This window comes from Falco peregrinus, chromosome 1 (assembly GCF_023634155.1).
Source record: "Falco peregrinus isolate bFalPer1 chromosome 1, bFalPer1.pri, whole genome shotgun sequence".
Classification (NCBI taxonomy): domain Eukaryota; kingdom Metazoa; phylum Chordata; class Aves; order Falconiformes; family Falconidae; genus Falco; species Falco peregrinus.
Window position 1 is genome coordinate 44,175,405 of NC_073721.1, and position 23,290 is coordinate 44,198,694.

General features: G+C 41.2%; 1 protein-coding gene across 4 annotated transcripts in view; it reads left to right on the plus strand.

The window, feature by feature from the left end:
* The first annotated feature begins 1,671 nt into the window (after window positions 1-1,671).
* The window catches only part of TNC (tenascin C), a 72,236-nt gene continuing 50,617 nt past the window's right edge, over window positions 1,672-23,290 (plus strand). For 2 of the 4 annotated variants that reach the window (XM_005231278.3, XM_027778190.2), the window contains exon 1: window positions 1,674-1,863. The gene's annotated coding sequence lies outside the window, so the exon portion shown is untranslated. Of the gene's footprint in view, window positions 1,864-23,290 lie in introns of all 4 variants that reach the window. The other 2 variants (XM_013294312.3, XM_055805324.1) reach the window with 2 other exon arrangements.

Below are 23,290 nucleotides of genomic sequence, written 5' to 3' on the forward strand. Positions count from 1 at the left end.
AGTGATATTATTAGACAAAAGCGAATAGACACATGGGTTCAATGTTCCGTGTGAAAGCCACAGCAAAGAAAATTAAGCATTCAGTGAGGAAAAGAGCTCCACTTTTTATGATCTCCAGAATAATGATTCTAAAATGGTTATTCAGAATTTCAGTGTGAGGAATTCTCCCATCCTTTCCTAAATGTGTACGACGGGCCAAACCTCCCTGGTAGCACTGTGCGTGTGAAGCAGCGAAAAGGAGGAAATCTTGAAAGTGGTGCACGAGTCCACAGAGCCTGGGAAATGCCAGCTGGGAGGAGAGACATTCAGAAAGAAACAAGATCAGAAAGGCCCAGGCAATCAACTTTTATCTGTATGAGCATCCTTGTTCCTGACTAGGATCCCATACTTTCCTACTCGGTTGTCCCATAGCCCCTTGAAATCGCTGAGTAGTGTTTTATGTTTTCATTGTCTTCAGAGGTGTTTGGATAAATCTTGCTTTCTAAATCATCAAACAGAAGAGCGATTTCACCCTTTATCCTAGAAGACAGACCCGAAAGTTAAAGATTAACCTTCCTTTCTCCCCCTGTGCCACCACCCACCTGCCAACAACAAAACCCATATGAAAACCATATCAACAGTGGGCTGGGGTGTAGGCAGGGAAGAAGCGGACTTTCAGTATCAGGTAGGAGGGAAATCAGTGTTAACGAGAATCCTTTGACTGTGTTCTCCACCCTTTGCCACAAGCCCAAGGTTGGAGGGCACTCAGAGATTAACAGACACCCCTGGAAAAGGTCCCAGATGAGCCTTCTGTGTGTTACTGATAGCTCTGGGCTGGGAAGCGGGGGAGAATGCAATGACTGAGAAACCATAAGCTTCACCAAAGTGGTTAAATTATCTTTACACACACAACCACGTAATCTCTTTTTATCAGATCTGAGAAGGAAGGGAATCCCTCCTGTGTTATTCTCTTCAGGCTTTTATATCTTCTTTTTTCCTTTTTTATCTTTTTATCTTTATTTTTTTCCCCACAAAGAATCAGGCTAGAACTTTGCCCACTAGACTTCTCCCTTGATTTCTCCACTCTTCTCCTTATGGCTCTTGAGAGAGCAGGAGGAGTGTGAAGGGACACAAAGGAGATCACAAGCTTGAAAATACGGGGATTTGCCAGATCGTCAGCTTGAGTGAATCTGAATATTGTAGCCGATTCCAGCAGAGTGGGGTGAATTTACACTAACTGCACATAAGACCCATTATATTCTGTAGGATTTTCTGGAATTGAAATCCTGCTCGTGATTCCTCTGATTTTATTCAAGTTTGCTACCCTTTCGCAATGTTAAAATGATGAGGATGAGGGGATTAAAACTCCTGATAATGTACTCTGCTGATGCTGCAAGGAAAATATTCTGCTTTCTGAGTCATTTGCCCTGAGCTGACTTTCTTTTTGAATGGTTCAGGGGTTTCCTTCTTTAGCCATAAGTTGCATGCAAATTCTTTTTGTCTGTGTGTGTGCCTGTGTATGACAGTGTGTGTATGTGAGTGTGCCTGTGTGTCTTTCAGAAGCTAAGCCAAAGAGAGAGGCTGTTCCTTTAAAGCAAAACCGAAAAAAATGCCTTCAGGCATCCTATTACAGTGGAATGAGCCAAGGATCAGGATTTGCAGCTCAGCTATATAAACCCAGCAGAATCTGGCTGCTCTGACCAGTTTGCCTTACTGTCAAACGCTTCTGCCTTTCACACACTCACAGGCAAAATTAGACAATGCAACTTCTCTGAGTTTTGACAGGATGGCAACCAAGTCAGAACCTGATATCTGACTTTAACATCATATTTATTTCATGGAGGTGGCTCACAGCGGGATCTAATCTCTGTCAGAGGCTGTAAGGTAAGTCTGCTTCCTTCCTGAATTAAAAAATCAGGAGCTTTCTCCCACACCAGCTTGCAATATCACGGCATTCTGTCATGACCCTCATAGTTATGACTGTCAGTTTGGATTGTCAGGAATCTTATTAGGGAATATTTTTGAATTGGAGCATGCCTGTCTGGTTTGTCTTTATTGTCCGGTGTAATAGTAATGCAAGAAATGTCTCGGTGACATCAATCCGATCCAATGAATGAAGGAAGGATGAGGTAGTTGAATGCTGGACATCTACACACAGACAGACAGAAACCTGTTTGACAGGAAGGATGGAAAATCCAAACTGGGTTTTCCTCTTGGCTACCGAAGTAATAGAAATGTTTCCTCCATCCTTCCGTCGTGTACCACACTAAACCCACTTGCAGTTCCTACACCTCCCAGGTAATGCTGCCTCCGATGCTATTGTGTATGACTTGGTCAGGCCCTTTTCCTTTTGAGTTTGCTGTCTGCACACTTATTTGCACTTAAGCCTTTGTCACCTTCCTCCCCGCCCCCACTGGGCTCCAGCTTCTTGTAAAAGTGAGGTAACCTTAGTCTGGTGGGGAGCAAAAGACAAAGGAAGATCCAACTGATATCTTATTTCCAGTACTTAAATGGGTGGTTCTGGGGAGCGGGAGGGTGAAATTCTCCATCATCATGGAAAAATGGAGACACTTGCCTTATAATGTGTCTTAACTACTTGCTCCCTTGTGCGCTGAGATTTTCTGCATGACTGTGTCTGCATTTACCGGTTAGGCTCAAGTTGGCTTAAAATAGAGGAGCTGGCTGGGAGAAGGTGTTCGTACTTAGGTTCATTTAGGAGTTAAGCCCACTTACTCAAAACTTTGTGTTGCATCACCTTTGCAGAGTTTTCCCTGCCTGATTTGCAATCTGGCTACTAGGACATAGAGGTTTTGGTAGTTATTCTGAACTTCTGAAAAGTTTGTATAATACTATGCAGGAGAAAGATATGTTCAGATTGAAATGGTGGTGGCATGCCCTCTTGCACAGAAGAGATGTTATAACATTAAAAGGCCTAATAAAGGTATTTATTAAATTTTCCTTTGTGAAAATAATAGAAACTAATGATGTGCGTGCGATCCTATAGAATGGGTAAAAGCCTTATTGACAAGCTCTTGTGTTTTTCTCTCCTGGTTCATTTTTTTTTTCAGTTGTATTAAATAATGGGAATTCCTTTTACACTCTTCCTGATGAATGTTATGAGTGGAGTTTTGTTTTATTATGCCTGTGTTGTGCATTTGCCTGTGAAATCCTAAGGGTGCTGTAGTCCGAGAGTAAGTTGGACAGTGGGGGCTAGCAACAGTCCTTTGGATCCCAAGAAGGCTTGCAGAAGTGTGTTATGTTGTCTTTAGGGGTTTTTATTACTGTTGTTGGGAGCTCAGGAGAAAATATTTGGTCAAATGAAATTGTTTAGCCAAAAGAAGAGAACCTGTCTATCTGCACTTCACCTTCCCTGGCACTGAATTTTGAAAGTACTTGGAAGAGTTATCGAGGTGTTCCCAGTGCATCCCCTTTGCAGGTGCTATGCTTCTGCACCATCACTCAGGAAAGGAGGGGCATCTGAACTGAGCAGGGTATGAGCAGCTGAGAGGGATGCTGTACAGGGGACTGCTTGGCCCCACTGTCACTGATCCTATCACAGTCACTATCCTGAGCAAACTGCTATTCGTTTAGCATATTTTTTGCTCATTAAATTTTATCCTCTGGCTCCTTTCAGCCCAGAGGAAATTTTTTGCAAGTTCCAGTCCTTAATCCTATAACCACAGTAACTTTATCAGTGTTTCCAAAGCTGTAGAAGAGCCAAAGGATCTGCTGAAAAGCAGACAGCCTGCAGATCAGGGTGTTATGTCTCATTTGGAGAGGGAGCTGATATTCTGCTCAAGGAAGCTCACCCAGGTAGATGTGGTGATAGGCATCTGAAAAGAGAACCAATCAGATCCAGCTCTCCTGTTGAAATGATGCTTAATGAAGCTAGAACTTATTGGGAATATCCCTAAACTCAGGCCAAAAAGTGCTCCACAAAATTATGAGTAACTGTTAGCTGGAGAGCTTCTGTTAATGTAAATTTATTCTTCCCCCCCACCCCCCCCTTTTTTTTTTTTGTCCCAGTTCTTAAAGAGTGGCTTGTTTCTCTTCTGTACTCACTTATAACTATCATGTTTCTAGAACAGCATTTCCAAAAGTGTTTGAAGCTCACATCAGGTGGCTTATTTTTCATATTACTGCTTTTTACAAAATATCTAAAAAAAGCCAAAGACTATTTATGCATGAAGGTGTTCTGACTTGCTATAAAGAGACTGTCAAAGTTTGTTCTTGAGTATTGTTTTACTTTTTGATAAGAAAATGAGATTAGATGGCAGAGTCTGTGCTTCTTGGGATTTTCTCATCCTTTTCAGGAGCGAAGCAGAGCTGAGAAGCAAGTGTGCATTTGAAACAGTGATGTTGCTTCAGAGCCAGAGCTTTAACCCTTTAATCTGTTCTGGTAAAACCATTTGAAATACTAAACCTGCTTGTGCAGTTCTCTGCTGTTTTCCTAGTACAACACAACAGTACCTCTGTTCGTCTAGCTTTGCAGGCTGTGTTCAGAGGCTTGAGTGGTGCTAAGTAGCAATGAAGGGTGCTGGATTGTGTAAGAGTTGTCTGGTGTGAATGGTTGTCCCATATTGGCAAATCTGTAAGAGAGAAACAGTGTTCGTCCAGCTGGCTGTTTCCATTAGCGTGCCCTGGGATCTGCCCAGGCTGGATAATACATTTGGAAGCAAGCATAAATGCAGAGGCTGCTGCCTGCTTCGTTAGCAGCTGCACATTTAGCTGTCCTACCTGTATGACAGACATTGAAACATGAGACATTCAGAATGGTTAAAAATTACTCTAATTTGAAGCCTGTGACTTGATATATTCATCCTTGGACACATGCCATCACAGTCTGCTAAGCTGAAGGGCTATTGACAGTTTTAAGGTCCAGTGTCTCATAAAACTCTAGGCTTAGGAAGGGCTGATTTACATCACTGGAAAGTTAGAAATCTCAGCTTTCCAATAATAAAAAGGTATTTGTTTTGAACTGTGACAGTTTGAGATACTGGGCATCAAAATTGTGCTCTGATTTACCAACAGGCACTTTCTCAGACTTAACTTCTGGTGTGGATTTAGCATACCCTTCCCAAAGACTGATCTCTGTCTTCAAAACCCGTGGTTATAAACCACAGAAGTCTGAAGCTACTGTAAAATATAACCACTAACCTTAGTAGTTTTAAAGGATTTGCTGATGTAATATTGCAGAATAATCATTGTTACTGAAATAAGAAACCAAGAAAGACAGCAACCAGAGTGAACTGAGCAAATATTTTTATCATCGCCCGGGCTCAGAAATGTGCAAAACTAGTGCAAGCAATTGCAGGATTCCTAGCCTGCAAGTTCAAGGAAACATCGTAACTTCGACAACATAAGGTCAAGAGCTGAAAAATAAGGGATGTATACAGATCACTTCTGATTTTAATTGAATTTAATTCATTAAACTGATTGATCTGTAAGTGGACTTGCTGTCTGTGGCTTCTGTTGGTTTTGTGTAGGAGTTTATTAGAAGTTGATGATGTTACTATTGCTACAGCATTTTAGGGCCACATTGTATTAGAAAGAGTGAATAGATGTAATAAGTGATGCTCTCTGCCACAAAAGACTTACAATTGCTATTATTAGCTGTTCAAAAAAGTTCTTTGTGTAGGGAAGAGAAAAAAGGAAGGAAGCAGGCAGTTCTTTGAGGAATGGGACTACCGGAAAGAAGGAAAACTAACAACCCCAAGAGGCAGTCTTGAGCTGTCTCAGTTTTGACTGAGCTCTGGGGTTTATACAAGTGTGAAACTTCCCCCAACGCAGTGCACAGTGTCCACTCGTGCGTTCGACCCTCTTCAGTCTGAGCTGAAGTTAAATGCCTTCCACATGTGGGAAAAGTTAAAAACCAGGCATTCTTCCAGCTAGTGAAATCTTTCGCTGTATGATGTAACTGCGCTGTGCGGGGTGGGCAGGCTGGGGAGGAGGAGCAGGGGTGGGATTCTGCCTGATGAGGGGTGTCTCTGGATCCAGCAGAAGGTGTTTGGGCATTGAAAGGAGGAACATAATAGGGATCCTTCTGCTAGAAGGACAAAGTCTGAATAACTTTGTGTCTCTTTTTAACATAGACTGGAATGATATACATGCCCTTATAACTAGACATGGCCTTTAGGTAAAGTAAAACTGGCTTTCTATGTGCATGGTTTCTCTCTGTATGCACACCCACCCCCAACCCTGTGCCCTTATACTGCATATCCTGTTGCTGACAAAATGACAAAAAAAGCCCTCCTATACCTTCAGTGGGTGTATCTAGATGTAGACGTTAAAGAATGCTAGTTAATATACATTATATCCCACAAAGTACCCCTATAAACAAATGCGAGATTTTGCTGCTCCGGCTGTGGAGTCAGTGAGAATACCTTTCCATTTATGTTTTTGTGTGGCTTGTGTACGACCCAATCACCAAAGACAAATTCATCCTGAGTTGATCTTGTTGCGAGAAATTTCCCCAAATTCACATCCTTAATTGTCTTGCCACTGTAGTTTCAATTAAACTAAGGTGGGGATGTTGCCAAGTTTTCAGAACTTCCAACTAGAGAGTCCCTGTGTACGAATAGCCTGTGGCATTTTGTATTCTTTGGGTAGCGGAGAACAACGTTGCCAAGTTTGCATTCAGTCATCCATCACATATTAGCCTACTGGAGGTCCATTCTTCCCTAGCAATAGGGGAGCTCTGCTTCCTACTTAGAAAGATTACTCACACAGAAAGCTCTTTCCCCATAACCAGAACCGCCCAGGGAAGAGAAAGGAAGCTTTCTTTAATTCATATAAATGCTCGGTTTCCAAACTCTTGACAAATATGATATTGTTTCATGCTTAGAAAACATATTTCTTTTAGTAATTAAGTAGAAAGTGCAGGGTAGCAGAACAGAAGTCTTTAATACAGATTTTAGAAACGATCGCTTGAATCATAAGCACGACAAATGTCTATTGTAGCAGCCTGCCTCTTCCCTGTGCCAGGCCATAGCATCGACTGTGTGTAGATATTGGCCAAGGTACTCGGAGGGGTCTGAAGCCGGGTGCCCAGGGAAATTCCACTGCAATGATTTTGCCTCAGCTAAGTACTGGAGCATTTGTCTGTGCCTTAGACCCAGATGCACCAGAACAAGATACGCTCATAAGCCTAAAATTACAAATGCTAATTTTCTTATCGGATTAGGATATTAACTGTAATATTAATCTAAACTGTCTTTCTTGGTGGTTTTTTAAATTTATGCTCTTCTACACCATTCTGACAGCACCAGGCTCAAAGGGGATGTAAATACCTTTTTCTGAGTGTACATGAAAATTAAACTCTTTCCCTGTGTGCCCATCAGAACTAGCTAAACAGTTATTTCCACAATGAAGGAATACCTGCTGGAAAGGGATTTAAAAAAAAAAATATTGTTTCTAAGGAAAGAATTCACTTTTCATTTCCAAGAAATTAGAAGAGCTGGGAACAGACAGATTTTTCTCATCATTTTTGGTCTTGTCTCAAAGACAAGATGCAGGGCTGGCAGGTGGGAGAGCCAGCTGTGAGCTGAGCACTCTTGTGACTGTGGTTTTCTGCCTTTTTGGTTTGATGAAAAGCCTTTATTCGGACAGGAAAGGTTAGCTGTCAGTATGTGTTGTAAATTGCAGGACAAGACCTTAGTGGTTATCTCCCTTCTTGGACCGTCATGATCTCATTTTCTCAGAAGCCAGTTCGTTAGGTGTCCAAAAGTTGCTCAGTGTCGACTTTGTGCTGGTTCTTTGTTATTACTGCACCTTTTGAGAAGCCAGCCTCTTTTGGGTGTGTTGAATCCTCCTAAAGAGTTTCCCTGTGCTGTGGGACCAAGGTCTATGCCAAGAAAGATATAAAGGTAGCTTGTGATGTGGAGGCAAACTGTTCTTCTTAGTGAGATGTAGTGTAATGCATATTTTTCCTTTACTTGTGACTTGTACTTCCCTCCTGCATTGCTTGTACGACAGTAATTCAAGTCTGACTCAGAATGAATGCTGCACACTGTAGACTGCGAGCCAAATAAGAACAGGATGCATATTAAGGGAAAGGTCTCAGATAATTTTTCTTATTGAAGCATTTTGGCAATGTAAATAGTTTCCAGGAAAAAATGCTGGCATTTCCCATGTTGAGCTCTCCTTATGAATGTCCTATCTATTTTTCCAGTTTGGTGGCCAAGTGAAGTGTTTATAGGAGGATATACCATCTACAAGCCAGGGAATTTATATTTCCACTGCCAAGTGTTAATTATGGTGTAGACTTAATACACTTTACAGGTTAGCAAGTCAATCACAGTAATCCAGCACTACAAGTGCTGCAGTTCCAGGTCTGATGTAAGAATGCAGAACCTAGAGAGAGTGCCATTCTGAAATGCATTAGCATTATTTGTAGTTTATTTGTCATTCTCAGGCCATTATTTCATATAATGTTTATTTGCCTTAGTAGTAGTACACTAGGACTTGACGGGGTTGCTGTCGGAAGCAAGGAAATATGGTTTACTACCAGCCAGCTACGTGTGCCTATCCACGCTTTCCCCATCACCAGGCACGATGCCAGGGCTCTTGTGTCTCTGGGAACTCAGTGTCACTGCCCCATCTCTGTTCTCAGAAGACCCATGCTTCTGGTACTGTAATGACGTGTCAGTGCTGAGGAAGCTCAGTCTGGACACAGAGTTCATTGGCTTTGATTGGGATCCCTCTAGATTTGGGTGCGATTACCTTTCCACGTTACTACTGGTTCTACTGGCGCTATTCAAATGGGTGAAATCTCATCTGTAAGAAAAGGGAGCCAATCCTGAAGTAAAACAGTACTTTCCAGGTTGTAGCCTGACTCTCTTTTGTACTATTTATGTTGGTCAGAACATGTACAAGAACTCTTAACTGTGTTTGTTTCTGCGTATATACATAAACCCCACGCTTGATGTAAGTGCAATTCGTATAAATTTATCCTATAATCCTGATATCCTAATAGCCTATTAATATGCCCTACTAGACTGACAAAAAGGGGGAGTCTCAGTGTAAATAAAAATTCAGTCTACAGTGTCTAACTTCAGCAATTTCACCTGGGGAGAAAGCTTTTTCTGCTAACGTGAGCAATTACTATTTCACTTTGATATGAGATGTTGAATATGCATATAGCATACCTGCTTGACATTGTCTTAATTATATAGTACAGAAATTTTTTTCCGCAGAGGATGCCTTGGCCTGATCTGATTGGGTTTGTGCTCATATAGGTCACAAGTACTGCTTATGGAGTAGCAGGGGGATAAAACCAGTCTGACAGAGGGGAAATTAGACTACACCAAGCATTTTTCATGCATAGCCCTCATTGTCTACATTATTCTTTCTACGCTTCACTTCAGCTTGCGTTTCTGAGGGGATGGTTTTCTCCTATGCAGACTTCAGAGGCTGCCAGCCAAATTCTCATGTGACACAATTGCATTGATTTCACTGGAGATCTATTGCTGGATAATTGAGCTCCACATCCCTTCTTTTATTCCACGGCTCAAATTGCTGTCAGCTAAGACTTTAGCACAGACAGGTCTCAAGTCACTGTGGGTTAGGAGAACGAGGTCAAAGTGTTGCTGTTGGAGGTCTCTCAAGTCTCCCATTAGTGTAACAGTGCCCAATTTGTTGACATTTGAAGCAGCAGTGCAGATTTTTGTCTGAGTTCCGTCACCATTGTGACTAATCACTTGCTCAGGGCTGTGTATATGGTTGTATTTTCCATTACGTTACATAAGCGCCTCTGTTTTACATCAGAGAACTGAAAGAAATCCTCAGACTGGACTCTTTAGAAACAATCTCCTCTCTTTTTCCAAATGCCTTGCACCCAATTTGTTTCACATGTTGTGAATCTAATTTATATTTTATTTTGCCTTGCCAAGCCATGGTTGATTTCACTCCATCTTCACTCTTCATTATATATTTAGCGCTACTAAGAGTTTGCTATCCTACCCTAGATTGCTGAAGAGGCAAATTCTTGATGCTCCCACATCTGACAGAACTAGGTCAAGCAGATATCTAGCCTGGGGGCTGTTACTGGAAGTCAGGTTTCAAGGAACTCCTTCTGTGGTCTGGGGAGTTTGAAAAATGTGCACATTCCGGCACTTTTTGGATGCTAGTACCAAGGACAGAGGAGCTCTGGCGGGGAGGAAAAGCAGCCCAAGTAAACTAATAATTGGTTTTAAATCAAATAATTATCTAATGAAAGATTACCCATACATTTCCCCAGCTTCTTTTAAAATCATGGCCAAAGTCTGCTAATGACAGGAGGCAAATAATAATAATTCTGATCACAAAGAATATACAGGCTGTTACGACCGAGTTCTGAGACGTTTTTAGGGATGTAATTTTCAGTGCTTGAATAAGTATATGGTGAAATCAAAGTCAAATTATAAGCTTCATGCAAATAACCACAGTGAATTCTGAAAGCATCCTGCTCCCTGCTGACCAGTATTATCTGTAGCATTTCATACTACTTAAACACTTTTTTTTATTTCAGGCCAATATATGTGCAAATTACTTGTGCCTTTATATATAGCAAAGTCATTAAAACACAAGAATTCCTTACCACTTGCCTCTGAATGTGACATTCCTTTGGCTAAAATCAGTTTAAATACGGAAAAGTGTGATGCTGTGTGTATACAGTAAAATTTTGGCTAACCTCTTGCTTCTGAACTCCAGAAGTTTAAAAAACAGTTTCATTGGAGATGTTATACAAAGCAATGCTGTCTCAGTGTGCTTAGCTATTCGCTTGCACGCTGTGTGTTTGTTCAATATGTCAATGGTTCATGGCTCTTAGAAATGCAAAGATCCTATTTTCTACTGCATATTTATCACCAACATTTTTGGTAAATTTATTCATTTGGCATCTGCTTTTTATAGCAGATCACCTATTTATTCACCTATTCATATATTTATCAAGAGTATTGATGATTCGTTTCTTAACTCTCGTTATCTGTAGAAAATGATACCTCAGTTGTGAATTTTAGAGACAAATGAGATTGTCTAAGCTCCCACCTCCAGAACTGGCTGCTGCTTTGTTATCAGAAAGTCTTGCTCAGTGTGAAAGGCGTGGGAAGAAAATTCAGAATTCCTGAATTTCTGCTCTTCCCATCTCATCACAAAACCATCTAGAACCTAGTGAGTTGAGCTCTGGAAAACCTATAGGTAGCTTTAGAAGAAATACTGTGGAGAAGCATCTGGAAATGAAGCAGAGCTTTGTTTGTGGAATGAACATAAGTTGCTGTGATTCATGCAAAAAAGCACACAAACCTCATAGTTTGAAACTGCATCAGCAAAGCCCTCAAAATAATTTGAAGTGAGGTCTCTAGTGTCTACCCAGAAAATAATGAGCTCCTGACAAAGTGTAACTTGGCAAAGAAACTTTCCAAAGACAAGTTTAGAAAACCATAGATCTTTTCCAGCTCTGCGTCTTCGCTATGAGGAGGAAAAAGCCAAGAGACCAAGCGAATGCTTTTGCTATTAGGAAAGGCTTTATTAAAAGGTACAGTACATACTTAGGAGGCAAGAGTGATTTCTGCTGTGAGATTATGCACAAAGGTTGCTTTTGCTCTGAAAAGGTTTTTTATACTGGAAAAGGCAGTAATATAGGCTTCAGTGTCTGTGGCAGCTCTGCTATGGACCTGATTCAATTCCACATTTAACAGTCCAGACTTCTACGTGTGTCTTCAGACACTAATGGGTAAAACTCACTTCTGTGCTGGAAATACAAACAGGGGTTTCAGTGGGAAGCTAAGCAAAAGGACCGTGCAAACACATCCCTTCTGCTTTCCACAGAGTCCTTCTGAGATGACCTATTTCTATAGTTCTGTTTTTAGAACAGCGACAGTTTTTCTGAATCCATTCATTGTCTTTGTTGCTGTGCACATCACTGATGGGTCCTGCTGTTTCTAACCCACTGGTTTTGTCTAGGCTGTATCTGCTAGTGGCTTTTTTCTTCCAGCTCTGAAAGCTACAGTAAGAATAGAGATTGCTTTGCAGATGGGAGAAAAAGAGTATTTAGCAGATGCATAGTCCTGTCTTTTTTTTTTTTTTCCCCTTTCCCTTTTTTCTCTCAAGTTTGTAGCAAATTGCTCTACTTGGCTGATTGCTGTGCACCCTGCCATGAGTCTGAATGCAGCTCAAAAGCACCCCACTGACCTGCTTGTTTTGTTTCTCTTTTCTGAGTTCCCGTTTCCAGAAATTGATGCTCAAGCCTCTGAGTTCTTAACAAAAAACCAAGTGCCAAGGACAGACTGAATTCCCTGTTAACTTGTGCCTCGTCTCAGTCACTGGGAGCTAGACCAGATGGGGTTGGTGCTAAGTGTCCCATAGTTACCTCTTCAATTCTATTTCTCTTTTTTATGTAACACCTTTGAATAACATGTCCCATAAAATAACTTGTCTGCCTCTTGTGGCTTGTATAAAAATCTTTCTGCAGTTTGAGCTCGATGTAGTATTCTTCTTTCCTTCCTTGCTGAAAGTATGAATCACTTCAGCTGTGTAACGTTACTACACAACAGTGCACACAGCTCGTCATGGAGAAACAATGTGTGTATGAATGACTCCTCTGATTTCACAAAATGTCTGGAGGCCGTTATAGATGAAAGGGCATTCTGTAGTTATAAGATAATTAGCTGGACCTGTATATTTTGTTTCAGTTGCAGATTTTTCTCAATTTTTCCGGTGTTTCTCTGTGGGTTTTGTGAACCTTATCATTTATTTTCATGGATTCATCTTATTCTAGTAATTGGCTTGGCACGTCCTACATTTTGGCTTCAGAATAAGTCTTCAATTTTCTATTGTTACCCTAGAATTTCAAACAGTCATGGAGCTGTCTGCACTCAGGCTACACATCTCTGGTCAGACTTTCTTCTTCAGTGCAAAAGACACTGCCCTATCTGTGTTTCTTTTTCTCCTTTACATTGCAGGGGGTAACAGTCTAGTTCTTGGCTTTTTATCTATGTATTTTCTGGCAATTTTATAGGACTCTTCAGGAAGATGTTTAATTATGGAAATGAGGATTTAACAGTGCCTTTCCTAGGGGTCCTTGGAGTACCTAATTCACTGGGACATAAGTTCCCTCTGTAAGGTTTTACCGGTGGATAAACTGAGACATACCAGACGATTTATAAAATAATTTCAGTGCAGGATGCCTGAGTTTCAGTCCTCAGCTCTAACCATGAGACCAGACTATTAATCCCAAGGTTGTGAGCACTTTCTGGAGCCTCTGCCGAGAGCACATGGTTCTGTGGGAACTCCACATCCAGCCCTAGCAAGCCAGCTCTATTTAGCTTCATTTCTCTCATTACAGTTCAGAAGATTCAGATGTGGCAGATCCTTGGTTGGGAAGCTTTTGTCTCAATTCCTGTTGAGACATAGTTTTTATGGCCCTGGGAAATCCCTTCAGTGGGAGAGCTGATCATTTCTCACTTTGCAATGGTACTTTAAGGTAATGGTCTATGCCTCACCACTCCATTCTACTATAACGCCCAGGAGAACGTATTCTTCAGCTGCCCTGTATTTCAGTTCATCTCAAGCTTTATTTCCATTTTGGTTTTCCCATCAGTCAGCAGTAGACTCCCTGGTGAGTCCATCTGGTGGTTTGTTTTCCCAGTTTTCATAAAGAAGTGTCTTTAATTTCCAAAAAGATCCATCCTCACAGCACCACAAACCAGGGCTCTGCGGTAGAGCAGCAGTGAGCTGCATGCTCCCTTGCCTGCCATCATCTTCCACATGTCCCTGTAGGACAAATCTGGAAGATACTTGCCCCTTTTCTTATGTTGCCTAAGTAGCAGGACCCAAATCACACCAACATACAAACCACTGTTGCAAATGTCAGCTGCACTAGATATTAAATAATAATAATAATAATAAAATTACTGCAAATGAACATTTGTTTGGCTTTATCAGCTCAGCATTCAGAGTTTCACCTCTTCACGTAATAAAAGGAATAAATTTAATTTGTAAAAAAAATGTGTGCATTTTACAGATGCAGCATTTTAATTTCCTGGGCTTTGCACCTCTAAGGCAGAAATCAGCAGCAACACAAACCATGTGAGACATTACCTCAGCCAGCCTACTGCTGCTTGCGCTATTCCCCTGAACTCATCCAGCAGCATCCTTTTTACATGATCTTATCCTTATATTGCCTCAAACAAAAACTGGGGGTTTAAAAAAGTAATACAGAGACATATTTTTAGCCACTGTGAATCACTGGAGTGCCACAGGTCATATTCACCAGCTGGTCTGACATGCTCGATTGGAAAAGAGAAAGTGAAGTTGGCTGATACTCCATAATGGTACAATCAAATTAGAAAACAGAAATCTCAGGATCTGTCTCCTCTTCTTCCCCCACCCGCCCCTCCCCAGTTCTTTCTCCTCTTTTCCCAGTCTTTCAAGCTGTTTGTTTCACATCTTGAGCCAAGAGGGTTTCCAGCCAAACATGCTGGAGGGTGGTGGTGGTGGGAAGTGTTGTTTATCTGTAGTTACGATACTTTTTTTGTAGAATAGGCAGAACCTGCCTTGCAAACAGAAGAACCGGTGTCCTCAAGGGTGGTAGGAAAACAGGAAGGTAATTGCACAATAAGCCAGCCATCAATAAAAAGCTCGTTTGCTTTTGGACCACTATTTTTTGTAGTATTTTGCTATCTGAAAATTCAGTTTGGTGTCCTATGGTATTTTCAAATGCATTGACATGTCTTACTTCCCCACAGGCACATCTCTGCACTTTTAGAGGTGTAAATGAATGTAAGATTAATTCTCTTTCTCCTCCTGCCCTGGGATGAAGGAGAGCACAAGCACTGTAGTTTCACCACCATAATACTTTTAACTTAGTATTTGAAGTCAGGCTGCTCTGTGTTTTCTTAGAAAAAGGAGGCTGAAGATGTGATTGAAGTGGTTATTCTTTCAGAAAGGCCACTTCGTTCAATGCAAGCCATAGCAGGAAAATTACTGGTTTCAAAGATTTCCTCAGAAAAGTTTTTCAGGGTAGGCTGGAATTTTTTCTTCAGAAAGGGAACTCCTGAAATGCTGCTGACTACGTTTTATTCTTGCTGAGTTTTCAGAATCAAATGAAAAATATGTTGTGAAAACACTTTCAACCAGTTGGACCTGTTACTTTAGTGTAATTTGGTCACGTTTCTTTTGTAGTGCTGTTTTCATAAAGCCAATCTTCGTGGTCTGTTTGGTGGCTCAGATATCCAGTGAGAGGACAGGGAAATACTGAATGAGATAATCCAGAATGAGAGGGATTGAATGAATTTTTTGCTTTCTAGTAGAGGGGATCACTGATGCCATCAAATAACTAATCTGAAATAATGTCATTCTAATGAGTACAGGCATTTAACAGCAGGTATCTTACTGATTATGTGTCTTTCAGTGCTTGCAGATAAATCAGTACAAAAGAGCTCGAGCTTTGCTGCTTTTAGACTTCACAATCTAACCTGACCTTGGGGGTGTGTCCTGCAAGGGAAATTAGTAATGATTTAGTTATAAGTCACTCTTCCCCTGCTGCCAGAGCTGAGCTGGTGTTCCTGCCACATGGTAAGGGGTACCACAGAACATTACAAAAGTCTGAACTGCAGGATGAAAAATATTCTCATCTAAAGGGCCAAGTCTTTCTTCAAGGCAAATAAAAACCAGGGACACATTTTAATTTACCACCCCTGTTATGGAACAAAAGCCCAGTGTTTTGGTAAAGGATTTCACTACTGCAGAAGGTAGGCACTGTGTCGCTCCAGCAGCGAGAAGGATAGGATCACTTCTGGGAGGCTTGTGCTATTTGTATAGCGCACTGTGATCCTTCAAGGTGGAATTATGCACACAGATGTGTATAACTAGTATCTGTCACAGGACTGGGCTCTGTAGAAAATTTGAAAATAGATTAAGACCTTTGTTCTGTCATCTGAGAACATTGAACCCCTTTCTTGTGCCCCTTTCCCATCTTACTCCTCTTTCCCTTTTCCTGTTGTATAAACCGAAAAGAAAAAACCCCAACAATTTATTTATTCACTTCTCACTTCTGCCTGAGACTGTTGTGGTTTTTTGTGTTTTGTTTTTTTAAAGACCCTTCTTTTGTGAGTTTAATCAGATGCTTGATAACAGAAAAAGCGTTGCTAACTAACCCAGGGTACAAAGAAGCCCCTTCAGAGGAACACATGACCTCATCGACAGGATTACTCTATCACATGAATTCAGACTCCATCGCAAACCCAAAATAAATGTTAGGCTCCGCTGGCAGCAAAGTGCTTTATTTGCCTCCGTTCGGCAGGGCATATGCTTTGCCAATGTCTTCCTCAGTCCCTGGGATTAAACGTGTATGGAAATTCAGCCCAGGAGGCAGATTTTCCTGGTCTCCAATAGCCGGCCGTGCACTCCAACGCTGCTGGCTGGACTGTGCCTTTGGGCCATTGCCCTCCTGGAACCAGTCAACCCTGGCACAGGTTTGCAGTCGTGGAGCAAGTCTGGTTTTCGCTCACAGCTCCCATTGTCTGTCTTGGTTTTGTTGGGTGCCGGGAGCCTTGGCAGCCAGGAGCTGACTCTGGGAATGCTGGTGGGGTCACACACAGCACTCCCAAAACTAATGTTTTGCCAGAAGGCGGCACACATCCCTGCCTAATAAATCAGAATTGACACCATTGTACTGCCTCGATGCTGTCAGGGTCTCTAGCAGCTAATACCGAACAGCATCGATATCCTTAGGCTATCTATCCTTTTTGTAGGCACTTCTCAGGAAGTATGTGGATTTCTAGCCAGTCGCTTTGAAATCTCCGTCTGGGTGTAAAGACACCACTAGCATCGCCCCTGTGAATGAAGAGGAAGGTGTGAAGAGCAGTGCAGCTTCCACCCTAGCACGCTTTTGCTGGTTAAGGTATATCAGCAGAGACCTCAGCGTCTCCAAGAGAAGGCAGGAAAGGCTTCTGAAGTTGTTGAAGTAAAATTAACTGAAATGGCAAGATCCTATCAAGTCACAAGCTGGTGATTTGGTATAAACCATGTTATCCACAGTCATTAGCGTGCTGGAAGACAACACATCCGTAACTCAGACTGAGATGTATTATTTGTTTCTAATTATGCAAATTTAAAAGTATGCGAGATCAAACACCAAGTTATGAGCATGGTCTGATTAATTCTGCGTTATTCATCTAAGCCACACAGCAATTATCTTCATTCATTTTGAACTTGGATAACTTTCTTTATTCTGATGATACCAAAAATGAGTGCTTAAGAACTTTTGATTCCTGTGTTTAATATGAGTCTCTTCCTGAGTCTAGTTGGTTACATATAACTACTACGTAATACCGCTTTGGATGCTTCTCCTATAAACAACTGTGTTTAAATAGCCATACAGCTCTGGCACAAGCTAAGAGAAGCTGGGATATTCCAGGGTTCAGCAGATGTCGTTTCCTCAGGCTCTGATCCTGTAAATGTGAATTCTGCATAACACTTGTGCTACCTGTCTGTGAGACAACAGATGTTGCAAACCCTTGTTCTTGAGGTTTCCCCACTGATTTTCATGATTGTTTTGATTAATTGAGTGTTCAAGCAGTTTTGGGAGCATCATGTTACAATGCATGCTGTGCCTTTATGTTTCTTTAAGGGACAGCAGGCTGTCTCTGAAGTTACCTGCAGGAGGTACGTCAAGGGGCAGTGGCCCTGGTGCATCCCACAGGAGCTGTGCCCGGGCAGAAGGGTGAGCAGAAGGTGTGCGGGTTCTGCCACGTTGTTTGCTGCTCTGCATTACTGTGCAAAACACCCCCACCTGAAATAGAAATCTCCTTACAGTAGCACAAAGCATTTCCATACGACTAATCTTCTTTTAATAATGTTAAAACCAGGCTTGTTATTTCATTTCCGCCAATGGTAGCTGGCCTCTGGAATGGCTCCAAAGGAAGCATTGAGTTTATTCTATAAATAATTGCCTAGGTATGGCCTTAACAAGAGTATCTTATACCCAGCAGCCTTAAACAATATGGTGGTTGTTTCAGAGCAGCTCTGCTCTAGCCAGATTGAATAATTCCCAAAGGGATCTCATTGGCTCTTTTCACCATCAATCGTGTCTACTCTCTATCTGTGGCTTATTTAGAAGGTGACTGTAATTAAACCTTATTAAGAACTGTAGCCACCTGGCCACTATTTAACATGCTTGAGGCTTCCTCTAATATAGGTGGTATGTAAAAGTGTTCAGAGACAACATCTAGCATGAAGATCATAGAGCTTAAGCAGAAAAATGGAGAGCAGGGAAAGTTTTTTCACAGGGAGACTTTCACATGAAGTAAAGTCTCAAAGAGGCAATTTAGTTATTTGCACTTTTTTTAGTGTGCAAATCTCCCACAGACTTATTAGAAATCAGAATGATAATTGGCTAAACTCATGTCAGAAATTAAGAATGATCTCAGACCTCACCAGTCCCAGCACAGCGCCATTTCCACACACCTGGCTCTCCTCTGAGTTCTTGCTCCTTTGCTCCTGATGGAGTAGCAAAAGCAGCAGTAGTATGTTCAGGCAGAATTTCTTTGCTTTTCTAATCATCAATCAGGTAATTCCTAAGAAACTTAAATCAAAATCTTTAGGACTATGAAACTTGGTTGTTGAGCTCAATATCCTGTTATTGCAGGCACCTCAACGCATGATCTGCTTTTCACTTCTGTTTAATTATTGTATGTTTTCATCAGTCATTTTCTCCCAGCAGTATCTCTGCCAGCTGACTCTAATTTTTCATTTAATTCATGAGACTTGCTCATTATATTTAATACTTTATTGATCAAAGGTGTTACTGATACTGGAAGAAGACCACCTCTGATCTCTGAACTTTTGTTCTGCTTTGAAAAGCAGCCAAATCTGTTGTTTAGTTTGGAAAGGTCTGTTCTGTCTCTGAGATCCTGAACAAGGATAGACCTAGAGAGATTTTCCATGGCTAAGAGTACAAAACTTTTGAAACAAAGTAGTTTATAATGGAGTAATCATGCTAATTTAACTCAAAATAGTCACTGTACGACACAAGGTTTAGTCTCTCATGGGGTTTCTTATATGCTTATCGTTCAGAATTTACCATAGCTCTTTCACATTTTTATGCATGTTGGCTTCAGCGGGTTATTATTCCTTCCCCTTTTGTGGCACTGTCATGCTGATGGCTTTGAAATATGAGCCTTTGCTAAATTCTAAATTGTACACAAAGCAATTAATTAAAATTCCTTCCAAAACAGCCTTGGCGAAGCCCTGTCTATATGCTGCTTTTCAGCCAAGGTAGAATGGGCGGAGGCTAAAATGAATCCAAATGGTTTCATTTAAAGATGACATACAGTAGGATCTGTGAACCAGAGACTACACAGCTTCCCCAAAGTAGAAATGTCATCTAAGAGACAAAGCCAAAAATTAAATACTAACTGGAGTGAGGAGTTCATGCTTAGCTGAGTGATGTTTAATGCAGGACCTCAGGGGCTGGATGGGGCAAAAAACGTCAATGTATTTGTTTTAATTACTGTTCTTGGAAACAGTCTGAGGTATAAATCTAATCGCAATGCTAGTGATCGCCAGGATCTACTGTAGGGTTCTTTTATGGTGATCTAAAATTTGTTTTGTTTTTATTAATCATTCCAGTGGCATAGGCAAGGCCCTCAGAACGTGCAATGGATGCATTCTGCACATGAACCCTCTGATCTATAAGAACTTAGAAGTTAATCATAAATTAACTGTGCAAATCAGTTCCCATCTCTGCATTCAAAGTGCCATTATTTGTGAGTGTGCTCACTCCTGTGAAGGTGGCTGCTCTTAGATGTGCGATGCCAGCCCTAGATGAAACACAGGTTGCCTCAGGGTGCATCCAGAGCTCTGAGTTGTGGATGCTTACCCACATCAAACACAAACTGGCGGTCTGCCCTGAAATAAAAAGTATTTAAGACATAAAGGCAGAATCATGAAAAGAGGTGTGGTATTCGGGTCTGGTGCTGTAAGGCGCTATAAATGCCTTCTGGGAGGTGGTTGTGTTTTAACTACTGCGATGAGACTCAGCAAGGCTGGCTCAGCTTGGCCAGCCTTGCAGTGGGTAAAATACTTAGAGCAAAATGCAGAGGCTTCCCAGAGCTCGGCTGTCTCAGCGCCAGCCTCTCTGTGCTTCAGTTTTCCATATTTAAAGTGGAGGAATAATACTTTGCTTGTCCATGATAAATACAAACTTACAGAGAAAAGGCTTTCTGCTACACCTACAGCACACATGGACCATGGGGCCCTTGTTCTGGGGCTATGGACATCACTGAACCATTTCTGTAAGGTAAATTGGGATTTTAGTACCTGGCCACCTTGTATCTTCAGACTTCTCTAGTTAAACAAGTCCTTCCTGGTTGTTTCCTCTCTGCCTCTCCCTCTTTTTTTTGCTGCTGTTGGACACCTGCAGACAGCAAGATCTTTTCGGTTAATGCTTTTATTTCCTTTTAACTTCTAGGAGCAGGTTCATTCTGCAAGTCTGGAGCAGGGTGGGGTGGCAAAGCTTTCAAATCAGTGCCTTGGCATTTTGCCATTTATAAAAGGGTGCAGGGGGGTATCACTGCATCCAGATCCACAGTCGTTTGTGGGTTTTCCACGTGCTGGATTTCTTATATAAAAAACTGTAGAGTACAGGCTAGATTTTTTTCTTCATGAATTGGCCATGGAGGTAGAAGTGAAGCTGTTCAGATAGAGGCATTTCTATAGAGGTTTGAATAGAGGTTTCCAGCGCAGCTTGGAAGCTGGATGGGTTACAGCTCATCACACTGCATTTCATCTGTTCGAACTTTTGAGAATGAGGGAATCAGTTTCTTCCATTTTTCTTTGATAATTATATTCCTTTTTTTCCTCTCTTCATGCAGTCGATTTAAGACTCGGAACAAAATTTCCAAATTATGTGTATTTCCCTTTAGAGCTCCACATTCTAGGGACCTATTCAGATCTGTGGTGCCTAATTGGTGTTGAAACAATTGCAACATTTCTTTGCACACACTTTCTCTGTGAGTCTTGGGAAACACAATTAATTTTCTGAATCACTTAAGATTTGGCTGCCTGAAAATTCTTTTCCTTAGAATGAATACAATGTAAATAAAGAAGGAGGCGGGGGGGGGGGGTGGGGGAGGGGAAGTAACGATTTGGCTTTGATCATTTCTGCTGGAAAGGTTTGGTAGTGATGGTTTAGGACAGTTATGAATTTCTGCTCTTTTCTGTGATTTAATGGAGTTTGACCTACACTGAGTATCCCTGCTGATTCCTTTGCCCTGTTGGAATTGGGAATGGAAAGAAAATTATTTTCTGTAGTTATGAATGTATGGAAACAGCAGTGAAAGACTATGAAGTCAGAACTGTTCGTGTTTTGGCCTGCCATGTCAAAACTTTCGGCTGCCCTCCCCAGTTCCTTTCTTTGAGAAAGTTTCAATGATCCATTTGTGTGTGAGAAGATGCTTGGAGCCTCAAAAGTCACATGCTCTTGGAAAAGCTATGTTAACACTTTTTCTTTAAGAGGCTGCATCTTTTGAAGCCTTGTAAAAATGCATTCTGGCAGACAGTTTCAATTCATTAATCCTCTGTAATAGCGCTGCTTGTGTTCCTTGTAGAAAATGCACAAATTCCCCGTGTCTGCAAAGGGAGAGTATTCCAGGTCAGATCAAATTCCTAACAAGGCTCATTTGTATGGCGATAGACAAAGGGAAGAGCTCCATGATATCATGATGCCCATGCCTACACGCGCACTGCTGGATACCCCAGTCTTGAGGGAATAGATGGCCAGGTCATGCCTTGGTAGAAATTCTTGAAACATGGAGTTTCTTCGGTTAACAGATCCCAGAAAACTATTTTGGGATTGGCAATTAACAAATTTAAAAACATACCTTTTTGTGCTTTCCGTAGAGGGCTATGGTTCTTCTCCAGCTGAGCCTTCCTCTCTGTCAGAATCCAGCCCATTGCTACTTTTATGCAGATCTTAACACTATGTGCTTAAATCCAATATATGCTAACAATATTTGATCCCTTCTTGCTGTAATGTTGAAAGTATCTCTTTAAAGGAGCATTCGTTTCCTTTTTTCTCTCTCCCCCTGCCCCCCTCTGCCTTTTTGAAGTCTAATTTCCAAGTCATGACATGTAGAGGGTGTCTGAGCAAATCTAATCAGCCTTCTGCCTCCTTTGTGAAGGACAGCTGAGATACTTTTTAACACCTCCATTTCTTCATTGCTGCAATCTGTTTTGATTGAAATCACACAGAGTTCTCATCTGCATATTTATCACTCCATATACCCACAAATCATCTCACAACTCTGCCACTACTGAATTTTCAAGAGAAGCTGGAGTGGTACACTACAACTTTAAACTATGCAAACATTAATTTAGTTTCTCACACCTGCTGGTTTCCAGCAAATATGTCTTTGGGGAAGGAAAATTTTCACATATTAACTTTGCTTAGTATTCCCTGGGAGTCAGGATTCCTGGGTTTTTTTTAAAGACTGATTGAAAATTTCCTAGTAAGAAACAAATTTCTAATTAAATGGAAAGGTCCTGAAAAAGTTCTGGTGTTGGGAGGGGGGATGTCTAAACAAAAAAAAATAACCTTAACATTTTTTCAGCTTTTGACAGCCAGACTGTGATGTGCTTTCAGATCCTCAGATGAAAGGGCTGCAGTGGAAATGAAAACTATTCCTTTTCTTTGTGCTATTGAAAGCCCATCTGACTTCCAGCACATATTATTAAGAGTAGTATTAGCTACTGATCAGGTTTTAAACAAGTGTTCTTCTAGAAATGTTCTTTTTATTCTCTTTGGGAAAACATCTAACTTCTATAGTTAGTGTTCATACAAGACAAGGAATTTTTTTCTTCCTCAATGTGTTTCTGCATCATGTGGTACTACATAGATGCCATGATTAGCTTGCCAATTCATAGTCTCTTTTTTTTTTTTTTTTTTAATAGGCAGGAGACCCCTCTAAAGTGAATAATAACATGGCCCGAGCCAGGCAAGACCGAGGAGTAGAGAGGAAACAACAAGTTTAGCCTGTGGCTGGGATGAAAAAATCTGTATTATCTTCATAATCTTCCAACATGAGGGGCACAGTTCATTAGGATGAGTAATATTCTGTATTAGACAAAGTCCTTGTCAAAACCGGACACATTCTTGGTCCTACAAGCCTCTCCACATACCTGAGAGATACGGTACAAACACACCCAGCTCCTTTTTATATGCGTTACAGCAAGGCCAAACTTATGACGAGAAGTGCCATCTTCTTTTGCAAAGACTTCTTGCTGCAAGACTTCTAGGTCTTTATTGACAAGTCTGTTAATAATCTGGCAACTG